The 17,993-nt window shown below is 34.4% G+C and overlaps 1 long non-coding RNA gene across 1 annotated transcript in view; it reads right to left on the bottom strand.

Annotated features, from left to right (window-relative positions):
• Window positions 1-17,993, bottom strand: part of LOC121822342 (uncharacterized) — a 365,427-nt gene that overhangs the window by 198,547 nt on the left and 148,887 nt on the right. Inside the window, exon 4 of the long non-coding RNA XR_006063362.2 lies at window positions 2,405-2,597. This is a non-coding gene — a long non-coding RNA (uncharacterized LOC121822342). The remainder of the gene's footprint in view (window positions 1-2,404; window positions 2,598-17,993) is intronic.

Genomic DNA, 17,993 nt, shown 5'->3' with positions numbered 1-17,993 from the left:
TGGGATCAACATACACAGCATGATCAATGAAAAGACCAACATCTTTGCCACCAAAATCAGAAAGAGATGCCTGGGGTAGGCCAGCATTCACCACCAGACTCCTGAAAGAATGCTCAGAAATGTGACTGGTTTCTGTGACTCAGTCTGTAAAGACCTACCCAGAGCTCAGAATAATATATCAATTTGACAACAGCATAGATGTTTTCAATAAAATTATAGTATACAGTTTCACATACCCTAGGAAAGAGGTGCTGATCCAAGAACAGAAATACTGAATGTACAAGCTCAGAAAAGCAAAGGGAAACATACAGAAGAAAGGATTATAATGCATGCTGCTAAATAAAAACAACAAGCCACATGCAAGAGCAGAACCTTCTGATTAAAAACAAATTTCTCGAGCCGGGCGGTGGTGGCACATGCCTTTAATCCCAGCACTCGGGAGGCAGAGCCAGGCGGATCTCTGTGAGTTCGAGGCCAGCCTGGGCTACCAAGTGAGTTCCAGGAAAAGGCACAAAGCTACACAGAGAAACCCTGTCTCGAAAAACCAAAAAAAGAAAAAAGAAAAAAAAAGAAACAGATTTCTCAACAGAAAAATAAAAGAGGATTTGGGAGGGACTCTTTCACGTACCGAAATACTAACTCATATCACTATACGTGGCGGAAATCTCTGTCATTTCTAAAGGAGAAAGGAAAACTTTCTATCATAAAAATAGATCAAAGGAGTTCATGACAACCAAGTCAAATTTGTGTAAGACACTTGAAGGAATTCTTTGGATGGAAGAGAAAGATAAACACATCCATGAGGCTACAGAAAATATGCCAGGCTTGAATGCCTGTTGACATTCTATCATAGATGCTAAGATATAAATCAATAATTGTAATGCATCACATAAATGGTTTCAAGTACAGAAACCACAGTATTATATCAGTAGATGATAGATGAAGTTTGGTAAAACAGAACATACCATTGTGATAAAAGCCTAAAGATACTATGGATATATGGAAATTGCACCAACATAATAAAATCTATATGTGATAACCTGTAGCTAAAATTTTAGTAAAAAGTTAAAGCAATGAAGAAAAGTCAAAAGACAAAGTGTTTATTTTATCCATTCTTATGCAATGTATTCTTTGAAATTTTAGCCAAAGTAATAAAAGAAACATGAGACACAAATAGGGAAGAAAAAAATGAACTTATGCTTATTTCAGATTGCTTGATTATATACATGAAAAACTCTAAAAACTATATCAGAAAATCTGTACACCTGATAAATACTTTCAACAAAATGGTAAATCATATATACCAATAACAGACATGATGAATAAAAATAAAGGAAATAATCTCATTCACAATTGCTTCAAAAATTATTAGAAAAAAATATTATCAATTAACTGACTGGCCACTAAAATGAAAACTTTAAAATACAAATTGAAAATATAATTTCAATTTAAATAATTTCCATACCCACAGATTTGTTAAACTAATGTTCTGCACATCTATGTATTACTAATATAATCTAAAGATTTAATTAAATCTCATCAAAGCTGTAATGCCAATTATTACAAAAGTATATTTTAAAAATCCTAAAATTCATGTGGAAGCATAAAAAGGTTATAACTTAGAAACTAAAAGAATAATGATAGAGGTATCATCATACCTGATTTTATGTTATGTTACAGAACCATAGTAACAAAAAAAGATAATATTGTCACAAAATCAGACACATACATGAATAAAATGCATATAAATCTAGACAACTAAAACTACTAAGTTTTTAAATAGAATCAAAAGAATAAACAACGAACAAAAGACAGCTTCTTGACCAATAGTGTTGACAATCAAAGCTAGAAAATTATCACTCATTCTTCCAAAAAGATCAACTCCTAATGGATCGAAGACCTTGATTTAATTGAAAGTTGAAGGGAAAGCATTTCAGTGTAAATGCATATTTTCAGACTTTCTGAATAAGAAAATAAGGCCAATTATTAACAATGAGATCTCTTGAAATAAAAAAAAATCTTGTACACTGCAAATGAAAATTTTAATGCCTTGAAGTCAGATCCTACAGAATGTGAGAAAATCTGTGCTAGCTATAGTAATGGGATGTTAATATCTAGAATATTTGGGTTTTCAAAGAGCTAAACAATAAGAAAACAATCTACCCAGTCAATAAATAAATTAATTAAATGAATATGCAATTCTCTAAAAATAAAGTTTAAATGATCAATAAACATATAAAACAAGTATTTATCAGTACTAATCTGCAGAGGAAAACATAAAAACTATATTGGAATTCTATCTCAGAACAGTAAGAATGACCTTCATTGAGGATAAATAGGACAACCAAATAAGGGGGATCATCCCTGGGAAAGGCAGATTCTCCTCTCAGTAGTCATTACTTACCTTTAGTTATTGCTTTAGGGGTGGGACCTCATGAAAATGTCTCCTTTCCAAATTAATATGTTCAACGATGTTTTATTGTTCTGCTGTTGTTTATGAAGCGATTTCTAGGAGAGACTTTCACGTCAGACTTGATGGCACTCTGGCTCTTGGAATCTTCCCATCCCTAATTTAGTGACATCTCCTGATTTAGAAGCTGAAATATAGATGTATCTGATGGGGCTTGTTTGGAGTCAGCATACTGTATTGATATATTTGTATACACACAAGCACAGACACTTATGTGTGCATGCATGTAATAATAATAAACAAAGAAAAGAGACTATCGGTGGGAGGCAGTGGTGCACATCTTTAATCCCAGCACTCGGGAGGCCGAGCTAAGTGGATCTCTGTGAGTTCAAGATCAACAAAGAGAAACCCTGTCTCAAAAAAAAAAAGGAAGAAAAGAAAGAAAGAAAAAAAAGAAAAGAAAAAGAGACTATCGACTCTAGATCAGATGGGGAGTATGAGAAGTGAAGGAGGGATGGTATTTGAAAGGAACTAGAAGGAGGAAAGGGGAAAAGGAAGGTAATATAACTCCATTTCAATTTAAAATGTGTTTAAAAATAAACAATACATAAATAAAGAAGGTAATGAAAAATGCTGTGAGGACGTGGACAAAAGGGAAATCTATACACTAGTGATGTGAATGTAAGCTAATCCATCTACTCTGGAGTACAATATGGAGGTTTCTCAATACACTCACATTACATTCCAAGAAAACATGTCATGGTGGAACATGTAAAACAATGTCTACTGCAGCACCATCCTATTCAATATAGTCAAGTAATGTAAACAACTTAATATCCAACAACACACATTGACAAGGAAAATATAACTTATACGTGCACGTATACATACATACATAAATGTATGTTTGAGTGTATGTGTAATGGAATTTTTCAGTTTTTCAGTCATTAAGAAAGGTGAAGTCATGCTGTTTCAAGAAAATGGGTCCAACTAGAGATAATCATATTTTTAAAAATAAGCCTTAGGAAGAAAAATACTGTATGGTTGTGTCTTTTAATACTTTATATAGACACATAAAATGAGGTACATATGTACATAGGACATGACAGTAGAAGGGAAAGTGTCTAGAGAAACAAAAAGAACTGAACTGTTATGCAGAAATCAGAAAGCAGGGAGAAGGAGAGTATGGAGGAAATATATTCAATGTATAGACTAGCTTGTATGAAAATTTAACAATATGAGATGTAAACAATAAATCAGTAAAGCTGTTAACAGATAGACAGAGAAAGATATCATGACATGAGAGTCACTGGAGCATTAGGTACAGCAATCAATAGCATAAATATTCCCAAGGTCAGAGCATGAAACATTTAGAGAAAATAATAATAGATATTGAAAGAAAATTAAGTTGTCATATAATTAGAAGTTATTTGAACACTCTGTTTTCAACAAAGAGCAGATTATCCAGCTATGAAACAAGAGACCATCTGTAAAATAAAACAAAAAAATCATCAGCTCACTTAAGGCCAAATGGAAATTTTTAGAACATTTCATCTGTCTATCTCAGTTCCTAGTATTTATGGAAATTCATGAAATTAACACTGGAAATTTGAGACAACTGCAGTTTAGAGAACCTGTCCTCTTTTTTTTTTTTTTGCTTGATTGTTTGTTGCATTTTTAACAATGTCATAAAGTTTTAAAAAGCACCCACACAATCTTCTAAGCTTTTCAAAATTTATGGAATTTAGCAACTTTCTCCTAAAGAATAAATAATAGGACAAAAAAAGTGAGAAAAGATTACCTAAAACAGAAACTAAAAATGGAACAGAGCAAGTGAACAGGGTGGAGCAAAATCAAACCTAGGAGGGATGCTTATAGTGGAGCCAACCTTATCGATGGAAAGTAAAGATACCAAAGCAGGAGCCTAGAGCAGAACAAGTTACAATACAGTTAAATCAAAGAACAACCCAAAAGTATGAGGGCAGAATAAAAACATAAAAATTAAAACACCAGAAAGAAATGGAAAAAAAAGGCATATATACATATATAACTTTTTAAGAGCATATCCAGATATCCAGATTCTCATCATCTTTTATTAAAGAAGTTCTGGATTCTCTATTGAATTATTTTAACACCCCACCTCACCTCAAAATCAATTGTATGGGGCTGGAATATTACTTAGTTTGTAAAGTGCTTGCTTTGCAGGACTAAAGCTAAGCACTTGATTTTCACCATATCAAGTATCAGTTGTGGTGGTACATAACTAGAATGCCAGCATTTTGGAGGTAGAAGTTGGGGATAAGGAGTTTATTCCTACCCTCTGCCTACATAGTAAGTTCAACGCCACCTGGACTACAGATTCTGACACACACACACACACACACACACACACACACACACACACACACACACACACACTGGTCTATTAAATCAATTGTCTCTAAGTTTTAATACACTTAACTACATTTCTTCTCATTTAATACTACACTATCTGACATAAAGGATTTGTAGTAAGTTTTGAAATCAAGGACTATGAATAGAGCCATGCATGGTGACACAGACCTTTAATCTTAGCATTCAATTGGCAGAGCCAAGCAGATCTCTGAGTTTCAGACCAGCCTGCTCTACTGAATTAGTTCTAGTACAGCCAGGGCTAGACATAGAAACCCTGCATTAAGAAAGGATTATTACATAAATAAATAAGAAGAACTTGTGAATAATTCACATATCTTTGTGTTTTCTAATTGACATAATGTAGGTTCCTTGCAACTACATACATTATATGATATATACAAATACATATATTTGTATAAAGGCATATGGGACTTTGAAAGAGGTTGTTTTGAATCCTTAAACACTTGTGGAGCATTGCTACTTAAACTGTATTAAATGTTTTCATTGATGAACATAGATGTCTTTCTGCGTTTTTAGATATAATTGTGTTCTTTAAATAATGTATTTACATTTTCTAGTCTGTTTATAACATTTCAAAGTTGTTCGGCCGGCAATTGTATGTCATATCCATTAAGTCTTGAAAATGTTTTGTTGTTATTGGGAGGTTCTTAATTACTATTACCTCATTGGTGGTTATAAGTCTATTTAAATTATTTACTTCAACTTGATTTAATTATACTGGGTCATATATATCTATTTTTTTCTATTTCATTTATTTTTCCTGTTTTAGTAGAATATAGACTTTTAAAAATATTACCTTATGGTTCTGTGAATTTTCTTTGTGTCTATTTTAATACTTCCTTTTCATGTATAATTTTATTACCCATTTATAAACCTTCTGAGCTACAATAATGACTGTCCCGGCAAGGTATATCCACTGGTACATTAGTGCCACAAATGTTATGGGAATGTTGAACGACTTTCTGGTTGGAGTTAAGGCCCATTATATAAAACAGACATATTCTTGAGGCCAAGACCTATATCTAGATAAGTCATAGAGTCTATGAGATACCAATTATTATGTTAAATACACAGAGTATTAAATGACTTCTTTCCATTCTCATAGATTAGTGCATCTGTCTGCCTTCATATGTGAATGTTCCTCTTACAGTAGATTTCAATTAGCAGAGATACCACGAACTGCTCAATATGCAGAAATAAGAGATTGCAGAGTATTTATCACTAAATGTGATATCTAAGTCATACCTCTTTTCCTCCTGAATCATGGATATCATCATAGGAATGTGGTCAGAGAGATTGTAAAATCAAAGATTATAGATTACTACAAGGAAACACTTATTGCTCATATGGAATGACAGCAATTGTAACGATATGCAAAAAAGACAAGTGAAAGATTGATCAAGACAATATCTCAGCATAGAGGGCAGAGTGGGCAGAAAGTCCTAACCTCCTACAGTTGCAGAACTACTACTCCTGGGTAGGCCCCTTACCCAAGAATAACTGAAAAATACAAATTATATGAGACTGGGGTAGATAGGGTTGGAGAGGACAGAGGAGAGAGACAGGTTAAGAGAGAACTTGAGAGACATAGTTGATCAAGGGGTGGAAGTGGATCTGAGGAGAGTTGGGGAGTAAAAATATGATCAAAATATATTCTGTAAAATTCAGAAGAATTAATAAAATAGTATTTTTCTCTTTTATTGAAAATAGGATTTTTTTCTCATATAATATATCCTAATTTCATTTTCCATTCCCTTTACTCTCCTCAGTTCCTCCCCACATCCCCTCCTTTCTGACACTACTCCCTTTCTGTCTCTGATTAGAAAAGAACAGGGTTATAATAGCAAAATAAAACAAAATAAAATATAATAAAATAAAATCATCACACTGAAATTGTACAGTGCAAACCAAGAGAAGGCACAAGGTTCAGAGATCCATTAGTTCACACACTCGGTAGTTCCATAAAAGTACTAAACTATAAACTATAGTGTTTACACAAACCACCTGGTGCAGACCCATGCAGGTCCTGTGATTGCTGCTTCAGTCTCTGAGTTCATGTAAGCTTGGCTCAGTTGATTTAGTGGGACTTTTTCTCCTGGTGTCTACCATCTCCCCTGGCTCTTACATTGTTTCTGTCTTCACTTCTTCAGGATGCTCTGAGCTCTAAGTGAAAGGATTTCTTGGTGACATTCCATTTAGAGCTGTGTATTATAAGCTCTATCTATCTATCTATCATCTATCTATCTATCTATCTATCTATCTATCTATCTATCTATCTATCTATCTATCTATCATCTATCTATCTATCTATCTATCTATCATCTATCTATCTATCTATCTATCTATCTATCCATCCATCCATCCATCCATCCATCCATCCATCCATCCATCCATCCATCCATCTATCTATCTATCTATCTATCTATCTATCTATCTATCTATCTATCTATAGATGGAAATTTCTCTGGTTTTGACTTGCTCAGCAGTCTGAACAAATCTTTCCCACCCACGATCCAGCAGCCACTTTAACAAAAATAATTACTCAGAGCCTTATATTAATTACAAACTGTATGGCCTATGGCTTCAGCTTCTTGCTAGATAGCTCTCTTATCTTAAATTAACCCATTCCTATTAGTCTATATATTACCATGTGGCCATGGTGTAACCGGATTGCTGGCATCTTGTTACTCTTTGGATAGCAGGCTGATGCCTCGATGTCTCTCCCAACTCCACCCTTCTTTCTGTATTTCTGCTTGAATTTCTCACGTGGCTGTAAACTTTGTTGCCATAGGCCAAAACAGCTTTATTTATTATCCAGTGGGAGCCACACATATTCAGAGCATACAGAAAGACATCCCACAGGCTCTCTCTCTCTCTCTCTCTCTCTCTCTCTCTCTCTCTCTCTCTCTCTCTCTCCATAATATCTGGTTGTGGGTCTCTATATTTGTTCCAGTCTACTGCAGGAGGGAAGGTTCTTTGATGGTGGTTGAGTAAGGCACTGATCTATGAATATAGCAGAATACCATTATGAGTCATTTTATCACTATGTTTGACTTTTATGTATTATTGTTTATTTTTCTTTCCTTTTTAGACCAGTAGTATTTAGTTTTGCCTTACATCTTTGAGCTATCTATTTTATGGTTCTTGGTCACCCCAACAGTGCTGTGTTGGGTTCCATTGTGTGATGTGGGCCTGAAGTCAAATCAAATGTGGGTTGGTCACTCTCAAGCTTTATGCCACCACTGCCCTAGCTTATTTTTCAAACATATGTGCATTGTAAATCAAGGGTTTTGTGGCTGGGCTGTTGTGATGGCTATTCTTGGTTATCAAATTGACTATAGCTGTAACTGAAACCCCAAAGTGGAGGGCACACTTCTGAGTTATTTTTGCTTAATTTGAATTAGGAAGACTTACTTCTACTATAGATCTTGAGGCAGGAATGCCCACATTTAATTCAGATCATTTGAGCAGAGAAAAGATATGCCTTTAATCTAGATCTTTAACCAAATAGAATCTCTGCCACATCTTCTGGAAGCATATAGACTTTGCTGTCTGTTTATAGAGAGCAACTTTTTGTCTTAAAAACAGCCTGGATTACTTGAGAATTTCCATGAGATGAATTTGGCCAACAACTCAAATGGATGTAACCTAGTCCTGGTACTAGAATGTTCATTTGGTTACAAAAGATTGCCATTTGGGACTCGGTCTCTCCCATTAGTTGGAGACTTCACTGGGGTTGCCCTTCATATATTTTAGGAAGTTTCCACTCCACTTCTTCAATGCCCCTCATTTCTGGCTGTCTTTCCCAGGATTCCCTCTCTCAACTCCATCTTTTCTCTGATCCCCACTGGTGGTGGTACATACGTTTAATCCCAGATTTCATGTGGTAGAAGCAGGTGAATCTCTGTGAGTTAAAGGCACCCTGGTCTCCAGAGTGAGTTATACATAGGACAGCCAAAGCCATACAGAGAAAGCCATTCTTGAAAAACAAACCAACAAAAGAAGAATTCCAGTATAATCAGCACTTTCTATGGAGATTGCAGATGTAAAAACAGTACTTTAGACCCTTGAAGTTTAAAATAGTGTCTATGGTGTAAATATTATCTTAAATGTGATGTGAATGTTAAATTTTAATCATACCAGTGTTGAACTAGAATAAGATCTGTTCCGAGTAGAATATAAATAAAGACTCTCTGAATGGGAAATTATGCAATTCTGAATATACTATCAAATATTCATATATATGTACACATTTAAAGTGGAGATGAGACAAAAAGAGAGATATCTAATAAAAATAATTCAGACTTGGGCAATCACATAAGGAAATGAAAGGTTTTTTTTAAAGTTTTATAAACTTGTATAAAGTTGTTTGAATCACTGAGTTTCAACTATTAGTAACTAAAGGTAAAGTATGCTACCACTACTGAAAGAAAGAAAGAAAGAATGACAGAGAGAGAGAGAGAAAGGAAGAAAGAAAAGAAAGAAGGAAGGAAGGAAGGAAGAGAAAGAAAAAGAAAGAAAGAAAGAAAGAAAGAAAGAAAGAAAGAAAGAAAGAAAGAAAGAAAGAAAGAAAGAAAGAAAAGAAGGAAAGAAAGGCCATTTTTAAATGTTGATAAAGTTATGACTCATATAAACTCATAAAATAACTTTGTGTATCAATTTTGCATTATTTACTAATATAATTTGCTCATAGTCAGAAATTATATGTTTAAGTACATATTTGATAGAAATGTGTGTGTATACTTTTCTAAAATAAACCCATTTAAATGTTCACAGCAGCACTGAATAGGGATCAATCAATTGATAATCCTTAAGTTCCAATTAGTAGTATTGTATATAAAAACTTATAGTGTGTTTTGTTTTCTAATTTGTTTTCTGTACATTTAAAATAAAAAGCAACTTATAGAGGAAAGAGTTTATTTGGTTTACTGGTCGCATTTATAGTTCATCCTTCAGGGATGCCAGGGAAGGAAATGAAGGAAGCTGGAGGCAAGAACTGAAGCTAAAGCCATGGAGGAACATGACTTACTGGCTAGCTTACCATAGCATGTTCACCTTGCATTTTATATAATTCAGAACCACCTGTTTAGGGTTGGCTCCACCTATAATGGCCCGGACCCTCCTACAACAAGTACTAATCAAGAAAATGTCACTTAAAGGGAGGCAATTACTCAACTGAAGTTTGCTTGATATAGGTACTATGGATTGTCTCAATTTGACAAAATGATAACCTGTGTATTATGCATAGAACAGTGACACATAGTCGGGGTAATTTAACTGATTTTAGTAGTATTAGTGAATCACACATATAATACACTCTCACAGTCCAATTACCTCAAAAATAATAAAATAAATGCTAATATCTCTGTCATTGGTTTTAGATTTTAGTAATCCCTGTATTGTATTGCAATGCTATATTTAATGTTTAATAGAACATACTTTTTCCATGGCCATTATACTGATATCAGCTACTAAGCAAAGCAAGCAGATTTGTAGGACTCTTCTACATTAATTCACATCCAAAATATTCTTTTCTTGTTTTCAGCTAAAATATTTTGTAGAAAATATTTAGAAACATTCCTGTTGGTCATCTTCATTAAGTGTGTTGAGCATGTCCAAAAACATTCCTCTCTCTTTTTTAAACCTTAGAATGTATACATCATAACTGCAGGTTATGTATGCCCCTTCAAATGTTTCTGCTGTGCTTATTTCTTGGACTATAACCTTAACCTCAGTGTGTCCAGAAATGTCTTGCATGGGAATGGTTTCTTCCTTCCTCCCTCCCTCTATCCCTCCCTCCCTCCCTCTATCCCTCCCTCCCTCCTTCTCTCTCTTTCTTACTGAAAATTGATTTTGCTTGCATAAAATATATCCTGACCATAGTTTCCACTCCATTAACTCTTCCTAGCTCCAACTTGCTTCCCTTCTCCCCCAGACCCACTTCTCTGTTCCCCTTAAAAAAGAGCAAGCCTTCAGGAGAAAACAACCAAACGTGATGAAACAAGATGCAATAAGACAAGGCAAAAGCCCTCATGTCAAGGCTGGACAAGGCAATGTGATAGGAGGAAAAGAGTTCCAAAAGCAGGCAAAAGAATCAAAGACAATCCCACTCCTTCTGTTAGGAGTTCCACAAAAACACCAAGCTAAGAGCTCACATGACCTCTGCTTAATTGATTTACCAGACCATGTTGGCCTGGTGCCCTCCATCTGCTTTGACTCCTACAAAATTCCTTTCCCCTCTTCCTCATGCTTTCAAACCTCAAAATGGTTTCTGATATGAATTTGAATATGGGCACTGAATAATATTCCCACAATAACTTCACTGTGGGAGAGAACTTTGAGAATAACACTTTAATTTTCCTTATCTGCAGCAAGTAGTAGCTCTTTCTCCACTCTCTTATTGGCTGTGTTTGCTTTGCTCTATGCACACATCAGGATAAGAGCCCCTATCCTATAACCTGCCTTTCTGCCAGTGGTGTATTAGGACTATTTGTCTATTTTATTATCGTTTGTCCTGTCTTCTAGGAATAGGCATCTTGATATAGTAGAGTGGGTATCTTGTTCTGTAGTTGCCATTTCTATGATGAGCATTCATGCAGAACATTTTAAATTTTACATATCTCTTGAGTGTTGGAGAAATGTCTCATCCTTTACCCACTTTGTCCTAATGTTATAGTGTTGTGCTGACTTGTAGAGGTTTATTATACATTTTGAACTTTAGTCCTCATCAAAAAATAATTTTATAGGTTGCCTTTTCATTTATTTGATTGTTTACTATACAGTAGGTGTCACTTATCTTATTCTTGTTACCATTCTTGTGCTTTTGGAAAATCATTGTGAAAATCAATGTCACATGGTTTCCCCTGAATTTCCTTCAATGAGTTTTATAGATTCATACCATGCAATTAAGTATCAATCCATTTTAGGTTGACTTTTGGGGGGTAAAAGACAGTGGTTAAGAGGAGACCCACTTATTCAAGTATTATATTTTATGAAAAAGATATCTTTGTAACAAATACTGTGTACTTAGAATTTCCTAAAATAATATGTTGGCCATAAGGATATGAGTTTATTTCTTGCCTCACCATATGTTGTTTTGGTTTCTATGTCTAGCTATGCAAGTAGCATACATTTTTTATCACTACTCCTTGTAATGAATTGCTATCAGAAAATAAAAAGCCTTTAGCATCAAAAAATGTCAACTGAAATTGAAACATTATAACAGTGTTAAAATCAGAGGAATTCTACTTTTGTTATCAAAGGGTCTGTAATGAAGTCATGGTAAAAACTGTTACTAGATTCTGTTTCTTGTCATTTGAATGTGTTCAGCTTATCAGGCCTTCACATCTATGATGTGTTCATTTTCCTTTTTGTATGTTATTTTTAAATATATGTCCAAATATTATTAAAGATTTTGGAGCACAGTAATTTTTTCTATGTATTTTTTAGTAAGAAATTTTTTTTCATTTTGCATACCAAAGATCCCCCTCTTTCCTCCTCCTGCTCCTCCAGCCTCCCCCTCCCACCCCCCATTCCCTCCTACAAGAAGGTAAGGCATCCCATGAGGAGGTACATTTAGTAGAGGCAGGTCCAAACCCCTCGCCATGCCTCAAAGCTGGAGCACAGTAATTTTGTGAAAAGTTTTCTATGCTTATACCCACTATGCATGCAGTGGGAGATGACAGCAGATACAAAAGGAAAATGATAATATTTGAAACCACCATTCTCTGAATATAATAATGTCTTCATTTTACATAGTGAGATGAAGCGGAACTCAGATTAGCCTACAATTTTTTTCCTATCTTTACCGTCTCGGGATTTCTATTGCTTCATAAATCCGTTTGTATTCTTAAATATTGTTTCTTCTTTCCATTAGATGCATTAGATCTGAAGGAAGTCTATCCATCCATCAGGACAGCGTACGTGCATTTAAATAATGAAACACAGGAAAGTAAAGTACAAGTAAATAGATAAAGCTTGTCATATGAGTGCTCTTACATCAAAACAGCTTCAGAATCAAAACAGTTTATAATAATTCTACTTTCTAATCTGTGGGAAAATTCCATTTACTCTTCTTGCTATGAATATGAATTTTCCATCTGACTATAGCATTACAGCTGCAATGAACAGATTCTCTGTGCAGATGAACATCTGTAATTCATTTCTCGGACTAACCATAACATCTTATCAAACTTGACTCATCCTGAACTGACAAGTTACTCGCCTGGTAAACTGTATTTAAAGTAGTGTGATATATAGGTTTTTATAAATCTGATCATTCACTTATGTTGCTGATCCTGGCTTTATTTCTCATCACTAATAATAATGAGAAATTAGATGGAAATAGACTTTCATATTCTACCTGAAGAAAATAGATGCAAGAATTATATAAGTCTCCTAAGGAATTTAAAAACTAAGCATCATTAAACAATAAAATCACCCACTAAATGTTATTTTCTATTCTGAGACTCAGTAGAGTATAAACAAGGCTAGCCATTGGTCATTTTATTTTTTTCCCACGTGCAATACAGAAAAACAAGATATTTTGGTGTCTGATATTCTTTGGAGACTTTTAGCTTTTTTTTTTTTTACTTTTTGAAAATTAAATTTGTTCTTTGACATTTTCATGTATGTGTTCAATGCATTCTACTTTCATATTATTCTCATAATCTGAAAGTTCCTACTATTCATAAATAAAGCTATTTGTTAATTGTAGTCATGTACAAATGACAAATTTTCCATATCTAATAACTGATGGTAATTTGAAATGTGATATTTTTACACATAATGCAATGAAACTATATCCAAAATAATAGTAATTAATAAAAGCATGTGTCAATATCCATAGATAATCTTTCATATTCTGGTTAAGTTTAGATTACATCTCACTATTTTTCTGGTTTTGGCAAATAAGGTACACCAGAAAACAGTTGAGGATAATCTCTATTTACATATAAATTATATCAACTTGGCTTGTGAATGAATACATTGTGATAAAGAGTAAGTTGTGATAATTACATAACCATGAATTTATACATCAATCTCTAGTGGAGCTTTCTGATACTCAAATGTTCATTAAGTTTTGAAACACACCAAGAAATCTTCATGTACTACCTACCAAGTCAGAAGATGAAATATTTAATCACAACTGGGTTTAATTCATCATCTCGTCCCTCATTCTAAATAAAGGAGCAGCTTCTTGCTTCATGAGCTGTATGTATTTCCTGAATTGTCAGAAAAAATTCTATGTTCTTCAGGTTGTGTTCTTCAGGTTGTCATTCAAAGAAATTGAGCAATCTAGCATACTCATTTTTGTTTTATTTTTGAAACTTTTAACACAGTGTAGGTAAACAGCATTATTGTTCCAAGTTCTAATGCTACATCAAAAGTATATCTACAGGTGCTGCTTATGGAGGGAAAAAATTGATCTTGGATGTATTTGCTAATAATACTGGTATCTGTAATTATTTATTACCTTAGCAAAGAAATAGCTAAATACAGATAAATTTCTCATTTATTCTACCCCCCCCAAAAAAAGATTTATTTGGGTTTTGAATGGTTTTAGTTTGTTTTGTTTTTGGCCAGATTTAGTAACAAAGCCTAAAATTAGTCTGAGGAGAGTTTGAGACTTGAGAAATGAAAATATTTTAATGTAAAACCAGAGGATGAGTAATTTTGTATTTATTTTTCAACTTTAATGTCACTACTCATGATTTATATTTCAACTAATGATAAAGTATTACTTGGAGTCAGCAAAAAGGGAAATTTTCTTGCATTCTCACTGAAAGAGTTTTCTAAATTCTCTTGTGAGTAAAATATCTTTTAGGTTATAATGAAGCTTGCATAATACTCTATTTAACCATTGTTTTTTCAAATTTGTGAAAATAAGTTCATGGTTGGCCTGTTTAGCTCTAATATGTGATGAACTAAGAACAAATAATTTTACTGCTTAGAGTTTGAAAGTTATGTTTTGGATTTATATTGTACTAGAACAAATACAGCTCTAGTCCACAGGCCTAACAGATGGACAGGACTATTGATTGATGTTTTCTCTTGGCAGCTTGCATAGCACCTGTCAATACTATGAAAGCTGGTTCTCAGGGAGGAGACTTACAGGTTTGTTCTAGTTCAATGCATCCAAATTCTGTATCCAAAGAGCATGATGCATTCAGCAGTAGGCTCTTACCTCCAAATTCTGAAAAGCCGAAGGCAACAGCAATAGCTTATGCCTGGCACTGGGAAATTAATCTATGGTCTGTGGAGGAGGGAAAGCATTATCATTCCAAAATATGTGTGTAAATACACAGATATTTTATATATGTATTTTTAAGTAAACACAGAATAATGTTTCCCTGTGGGTCTTTCCAGCATCCATTGTGTTACATATCACCCCTTCCTCTCTCCTTTTTTAGTATCCTGCTTTCCTGTTCCCCATGTTAAGTCCCCCAGTATTTCCAATTATACCTTCATAGCATCTGCCTCCCATTATCTATCCCCTACTGTGGAGGCCCCAAATATCCCAATGGTGATACTTTTATCATTTTGGTAGCCAATAGCTGTCTAATTGTATTTAAAATATGGCTCAATAGAAGAAAATTCAGGCTTGGCAGTGTAAACCATGACAACTACTAGTGGCTAAAGGGGTTATAGACTCTAAAGGCAAGCCTATTACTGCTGCTTCCTAAATAATACAATGCCCATGAATGTCCTAAATGCTTATCCGTATCCATGAAGATTAGCTCTCATTATTCACTAAAGAAGTTTGTTTGTTCATTTTGCATCATATATAAACATTTACAGAATTCTACTATTGGTAAAATTGTAGAGAAAAACTGACTATTGTGGGATTCCTAACCACCATTTACTATTATTGCCAAACCTACACCTAAATCTCAGGGAACATTGTGGAAAAGATGAGAAAGATTAAAAATGCCAGAGGACGAGGGTGTTGGCTGTTAGACAGAGTCTCAAAAATATGACAGGATTATTCTACACATTGAATCTCAACATAAAAAAAATCTCACAAGTCCCACCCCTATATGAAGAGCTAAAGGCTAACAGTGGCTGCCAAGAGAGGAAGAATCACCAAGTCTTTTCCAAGAACTACCTCTCTGATATGTTCTAGCTTGTTACTGTTAAACATGTATGTGTGTATGTGTATATATATATATATATATATATATATATATATATATATATATCACTAATAGAGTCAATAGGCTAGACATGTACACAAACAGAAACACACACAAACAATAGGTTGTGTGTCTGTATAATAAATAATAATAATAATAACTAAAATAGAATTCATGAATTGAAAGAGAGTTGGAGAGCATGACAGTTGAAGAGAGAATGTGAAGAAGAATGTGCAATAATAAAATAAAGTACTTCTGCATGGAATTCAAAGAAAATACAAACAAATAAATAAAACCCTAAAGAAGATAATAAATATAACCCAAATAGTCTGTACATTGGAACACATACTAACTTCCTCCTTTAGCTGGAAAGAGCAGTTATTGAGGGGACATTGTGACAAATCTAGATTATTTATTTATGTATTCAAGATGGCTAAAAGAAATAGTAACCAGAAGATTATATCATAGCATATAAAGTGAAAGGTTTGTAAGGTTGCTGACACATCAGTTTATCTCTGGCTCTTAGATGCAATCCCTTTGCTTGTGGGAAATGGACACAGTTTCATATACCCACTTGATGTCCTATACATCCACAGAGGTCAGTCATTGTTTTGTAGCATGAGATCAATGTTCACATTGACATCTCCAGCATCCAGAATTAGTAAGACTCAGACAAAAGCCCTGTCTTTAAAGTCTTTAATTTTAGTTTTTGAGTTCTCCAGAGGACATAGAGTCCATACATCTAGGAGGTAAATGTCTCATGAAGTTAGAAATTTGAAGAGTTCCTGCTTTGAAGCTAGGAATAACACAATGGATTACACAGAATTTGAGCCTGATAACCAAGAAACAGAACTTTAGAGATGTTCAAAAGGGGTACAGATAATAGTCAGGATATTTGAATACAAACATTTAAAAATTTGTTAATTTTGTGGAGTTAAAATTAGATTATATTTACTTACAACACATTCTTAGTGTAATATTATAAAAGTTAAAAAGAAATAACAGATCATTCTCTATAAATACTGACTCACATCCCACACATATGTACAATGTAGTTAGCTTGAATATTTCTATCAGTAAAGCACACAAAATGCACTCAGATGTGATAGTCAGAAGCAAAGAAGGATCCTTGATTTAGACCTGTATAACTTGTGACAATTCTTGAGACATTCACCCAAGCTGTCTTAAAATATACCCTGATGACATTTGTACATTAGTTCTATTCCATGGGTACACAATTGGTGAGTATGGAAACCTCCAAGTGCTCCTGATGTTTTGGGCTAACTGTGTAAATTTAAATGTTCTGAAGAATATTTTATTTATTATGTTGCACTGGTGCCCTTGACAATTATGCTCAAAATGGTGCCCTGCTACTTGAAATACATTAAGAAGAAACATATGCTTCCATTTATCTCACAAATAGACATTACTTAAAAAGCACATTCTTATAAATAAAACATTTAAGCTTAAATTAAATGGACTGAAATTACTTGTCAAATCTTTGATAATAAAGGTTTTTGTTAAAAAGTTGGTTTCAAGAATCCGCGGTGGGAAAAAGGGCATGAAAATTTCCATAAAGGAGGTTAGTGACTAGAAGGATTTCTTGGTGTATAGGTGAAAGAAATGGATGGCCAAGCCAGGGCCCTAACAGGCTCCCTAAGCAGCCCTGGCATGGACCAGGCCATAGTTTCGGGTTCACTCAAATGGGGTGGAGCTGACCTAGCAATTCTCAGGAAAACCATAACTTAGGGACAACCAATAAACAGGTGCCCCCAGCCTCCTGCCGGCTCAGCAGGTGTCCCCAAGCGCCTTCTGCTGGCTCAGCAGATGTCTCCCAGACTTCTGCTAGCTAAAGAAAGCTTTCCCTACCCTCTAGTCAACAAGCCCCTAGACACTAGACCCCACCACCACCACCACCAATGGGCCCCTAACTACTACAGCCTCCCACCAATCAACTTCCAGACTAATCTTTCTTCCACTAATCAGCACCAGATTAATTCCTCATCTCTGGAATCCCCCTAACTCTGCTTAAA

This window comes from Peromyscus maniculatus, chromosome 14, assembly GCF_049852395.1.
Source record: "Peromyscus maniculatus bairdii isolate BWxNUB_F1_BW_parent chromosome 14, HU_Pman_BW_mat_3.1, whole genome shotgun sequence".
Lineage (NCBI taxonomy): Eukaryota > Metazoa > Chordata > Mammalia > Rodentia > Cricetidae > Peromyscus > Peromyscus maniculatus.
This window is presented reverse-complemented; position numbering and strand designations above follow the sequence as displayed.